At 42.8% G+C, this 5,131-nt stretch overlaps 1 non-coding gene across 1 annotated transcript; it reads left to right on the forward strand.

Annotated features, from left to right (window-relative positions):
- The first annotated feature begins 2,682 nt into the window (after positions 1 to 2,682).
- LOC116531963 lies at positions 2,683 to 2,762 on the forward strand. Its single transcript, XR_004260659.1, has one exon. It is a non-coding gene; the product is annotated as a small nucleolar RNA SNORD74 (small nucleolar RNA).
- Positions 2,763 to 5,131: the final 2,369 nt, after the last annotated feature.

Raw genomic sequence — 5,131 nt, forward strand, 5'->3', positions numbered from 1 at the left:
CAATTGCTCCCCAAGGGAGCGCATTTGCTTCCGCCAACCTGCTTACCTTAGTGTCCCCCAAATATGCCGTGAAGATCCGCACTTGCAGGGCTGTTCTCACATTCTCCCCTATGCCTAGCCTTTCTCTTTTGATCTATTCTCGCATTCCTGAACACAAAGCCCCACCAGGCCTTCCCTTCAGCCCAGGGATGCATTTTCATTGCTTTATCTAGGTCTTTCTTTTTCACCGGAACCAAAGCTGTTTATTGCTTCAGAGGCTCAGTGAAATTTTGTGACAGGAAGTATTCCTGCAGGATATATATTGTTCTAAAACTGAGTCAGCTACTTGGGGGAGGGGGGACACTTCCTATACACATGAAGTGGGCTGGGTGCCCAAGGGACTGTGCTTTAATCTCACAGCTAGGTAAAAAAATTGCTGAACATCATTCATTTCCTATGGTTAAATAAACAGGCCCTCTGCAGTGGTGGTGGTGTGGGGCTTTGAAATACAATGGCTCTTTCATGGGGCCTGCCTTAAATAACAATCCTGCAGTACCCAGAGTTTACATAGTCCTCAGCTTCTCAGAAGTTCACGTGTCCTTTCATATCAAAACACGCTGTCCTTAGTATATGAACATGACATCCATGACCCATTAGCAGTAGGAACTAGAGTAGGCAGGAGGCTTGGAGTTGTTTTGCCAGCAGCAGGGATGAGGCTGCACTCAGTCTTTCAATCTCTTACTCAGGTTCCTTGTGACCAAGGGCAACCATTTTCCAACCAGGGTTAGGCCATGGAAGGGACCAAAGCTAGTTGATCCCCACAAAATTCACTCCCCTGGCCCTGTGCTCTAACCACCTCGACTAATCACCTCAACTAACCAGACATACATGCTTTACTGTCTAAAGGCTTTTATGTTTTTTAATTCCTCACATGACTCCAGGAGTGCAGACAGACTCTGGAGTCTATCTGAATCCAAATCTTGACCTTTTTCCTCAGTTATTTAACCTTTCTATGCCTCAGCTTCTTCATCTGTAAAATGAAAATAATAGCACCTACCTCTTAAGATGACTTTGAGGATTAAAAGTGATGACATGTGTCAAGTGCCTAGAGTAGTGCCTGGCAGGTATTTAACTAGTCACTTAATGTTGGCTCTTACTTTTATTCATTCTTGCCCAAAGAGAATGCCAACAGTGGAAATATCCTGCCTTATGGACTTTGGTTTGCTAACCAAGTGAGTGCCAACTCTTCCCCATCTATATTCATCAGCCTAGATTCCTTGACAACCATGTAAGGCTCACCCATAGCCCTCACCCCTGCACATCTTGACAACATTGCTCAAGTGCTTTGTGTGTGTGTGTGTGTGTGTGTGTGTGTGTGTGTGTGTGTGTGTAGCAGACACTGCCATGGGTGCTGTGAAGAAACACCAAAGAAATTTAATCTCTGTCCTCAATAAGCTTAACATTCATCTGGGGAGATGGGCCAAAACAAGGCCACTTTGACTGCATACAAACCTATCATAGTACACACAGCCCAAACCCACTGGGCCTACACAGATGCAAGCCCAGACCCATAATGTTCTTTTAACCCAAAGCTGGGAAAGTTACCACAAAATGTCCAGAAGATATCTAAGACATTCCTGGTTTTTAAAAGAAATTTTTTGGTTGGTTTCCTGACAACATGGGAAAAGTTTACATCCATGAATCACCCAGAATTGTGCTGGGTACTGTGAGAATAGATTATCTATCTATCTATCATCTATCTATCTATCTATCTATCTATCTATCTATCTATCATCTATCTACTATCTATCTGTCTATCTATCTATCATCTATCTATCTATCTTATTTAAGAAGGGTACTGAGCCCTTGAAGCATTTCCAATCTAGCAGAATCTTTGAAATAATTTTTAGAACAATGCAATAAAAGGACAAACATTATATGACTCCGCTTATAAGAGGTACCTACAATAGTTAAATTCATAAAGATAGAAAGTAGAATAGGTTACCAGCGATTGGGGGAGGAGGCCTGGGGAGTTATTCTTTAATAGGTACAGAGTTTCTGTTTGAAATAATTTTTTTAGAGTTCTGGAAATAGACAGTGGTGATGGTTGTACAACATGAATGTGTTTAATGCCATTGAATTATACACCTAAAATATTTAAATTGGTAAATTTTGTTATGCATATTTTACTACAATCTAAAAAAAAATGCACAACTGTCTAAAAAAAATCTTCATGTGTTAAATTATGCAGCCCATGCTGACAGTGACTTGTAGCTATAATGAACTCACAATTAAAAAAAAACTCAAGGAGAGCTGGATCTGAGAAATGTTTTATAGAAAAGGCAAGTTACGGCCAGTGCTGCAATCCCAGCACTTTGGGAGGCTGAGGTGGGAATTCTAGCTGCCTAGGTAGGGTGGGGCCTGATCAGAGGGACCTGAGCAGCAGGCAGACACTTGAATTGAAAACCTTAGACACTAGGGGTTCACTGTAGTGTTTTAAAATTTATTACTGCTGATATTCTGATATCTGAGCAACATCTGTATACTTAATTCTAGTAAGCCAATGAGTCTGGTTTTGATAATATATGATAATTATGTAAGATGCCACCACTGGGGAAATCTGGGTGATGGGTACAAGGGACATCTCTGCATTATTTTTGCAATTTATTATGAGTCTAGAATTATTTCAAAATTTAAAAAGTATGAAATTGCCTCTGATGAAGCCCGTGTTGGTAGGGACATCTGAGAGTGATGATGAATGCCAACTGCTCTGATGGTAAAAAAAAAAAAAAAAAAGTATGAAATTAATTGTTGAAAGATTAATCTGTTATCTGTGTGCATATTTGTTTGAAAGGAGAAGAAATCGAGGCAGGATGAGAAAAAGTCATTGCAAGTATGTATTTCCTTGCTTAAACACTTAACCAAGGTTCATTCAGAAAAGAGAATAGCCCCAAGTAAACCAAACTATCATTCCCACCGTTTAGCTAAGGAGAGGATCTTTAGTTTATTCAATTTTTGAGCCAAATGCTGTGTTGCTGGATGAGAATGTTTGGTTTTGGGAGTTTGGAATTGAAAGTGACTTAATAGGCAGTCTTCTAGAGGTAGTCAGGCCCTGACCTGTTTATAAAAAGACTGAGCAACTCCATCTGCTCAGCTGTTGGACCAGCTAAAATGATCTTATTCTCTAGGAAAACACAACGGAAATACCTCTCAAGGTCTGTAACCTACAAAGAGGGTACTGGGTTTGGTACAGTCTTCTGCAGCTAGTGAGTGGGCATCTGGCTGAGCAATATGCCCATCCTGGGTGATGGAGACTCAGAAGTTCATCATCCAAGCATCATCTGCTTGCCCAACCAAGCCTATTCAGCATCCACAATCCACAAAGGAAAAAGCTGAACACCAACAAGTAAATGTTTTCCTGCTTCCCTTCCTTGGGCTTTTTTTTTTTTTTCTTTCTTTATTTTTTGTTTCTCAGAGAACAGAAGATATTGATTAGGGTAAACAGTGAGTGAAGGCACAGGGGTTAGAGGTCAACCTTCCAAGTCATCTGTCTTATTAGGTAGCTAGTCCATCTTCCCTATGCTCCCTCAGGATGATTGGGACCCTTTAATGAGCCACTTGGAGTAAATCCCACCAGCTTGCTGCAGCTGGGTGCCAGGATATGGGCCAAAAGAGGAGGGGGCAGGGTGTCCAGAAGGAACTGAAAATACTTTTCCCTGTTTTTGTCTTTCAGTAGCTCTTCTTTAAGTTTATACCCTTCATCCCATTCTGTCTGTTGCTTCAGCATTTCTTTCTGGGGGAACAGGGCTCCTGTTGCCCATTGAGTTTGTTTTCTTCTTTGGACAGCAGCTGGCTCCCTTAATGCTTCTGAGACAGCTCAATTATCTTGATTGTTGCAGTTTGGGCTGCAGAATTAAACCAGCCGGTCATGAATACACAGAGGATTTATCACTTAATAACTGAATTGCTTGAGTCATTAAAGAGTAGGAGAGAAACAGCCAATTGATTGTTAATCCTGCAGAAATGTAACAAGAAGATGGCTGTTAGCTTCCTGTTGCATCCTTTAAGGGTCCCCTTTGTGAAAGGATGTCTTGTGTTTTGCTTTTCTGACCTTTGGGGTGGGAAGCACAGTTTGGGAGAGGCAAGGGGCATGGCAGGGTGAAGGGAAAGCAGTTCTGGACTTCTGCAAGCAAGCTGTGTACTTTGGGTTTTTGCATATCCTGTCAGACTAGTGTCTTCCTAAGGGTTATTCCAAAGGTATTTGCATCCCCTCCTTATAGTGGTATTTGCATTCAGCTGGGCACGTAGCTGAGTTCCAATCTTTGCCACTGCTCCTGTGTGGACTCAGTGGGAGGACAGAGTGACTTTGCCAAGAGGACTCAAAACTTTCATGCTTGCCTTAAAACATCAGCTCCCGGGCTGTGTGCGGTGGCTCACGCCTGTAATATCAGCACTTTGGGAGGCCGAGGCGGGTGGATCATGAGGTCCGGAGATCGAGACCATCCTGGCTAACACGGTGAAACCCTGTCTGTACTAAAAATAGGAAAAATTAGCAGGGTATGGTGGTGGGCGCCTGTAATCCCAGCTGCTCAGAAGGCTGAGGCAGGAGAATTGCTTGAACTTGGGAGGCGGAGATTGCAGTGAGCTGAGATCGTGCCACTGCACTCCAGCCTGGGTGACAGAGCGAGACTCCATCTCACACATACACAAAAAAGTCAGTTCCCATCCAGCTGGTGACTGATGAGAGACCTTGGCCCTGAACTACATCAGTGTTCCTGCAAAGCAGAATATTTACTCCAGAGATAATCCATACACCAGGCCAAAAAAAAAAAAAAAAAAAAAATCACCTACTCTCAAAATTTGTGCTGAGGGGCAGGGGTGCAACAAAGCAGCACAGGGAAAAGGAGAACTCTGTGAGCACCTCCTAGCAGTGTGACTGTGCCCTCCTCTCAGCCTGTGCCTTTTCTTCTGTGTGAGCCAGGTTTGAAAGCATCCTCTTGGAGCAGGAGATGAGTGGGCATCAGAAAATTCCTGTCTGTACCTTTGTGTAGATAATTCTTGAAATTTCACCAAAGGAACTTGTAAAAGGAGTTCTTGAGCTCCACCCTGCCCCCCGACACACACAGAGCCTTCCATGAATATCTACACCTTT

The sequence above is a fragment of the Sapajus apella genome, unplaced genomic scaffold, assembly GCF_009761245.1.
Source record: "Sapajus apella isolate SASKATOON/1434 unplaced genomic scaffold, GSC_monkey_1.0 scaffold73, whole genome shotgun sequence".
Classification (NCBI taxonomy): Eukaryota; Metazoa; Chordata; class Mammalia; order Primates; family Cebidae; genus Sapajus; species Sapajus apella.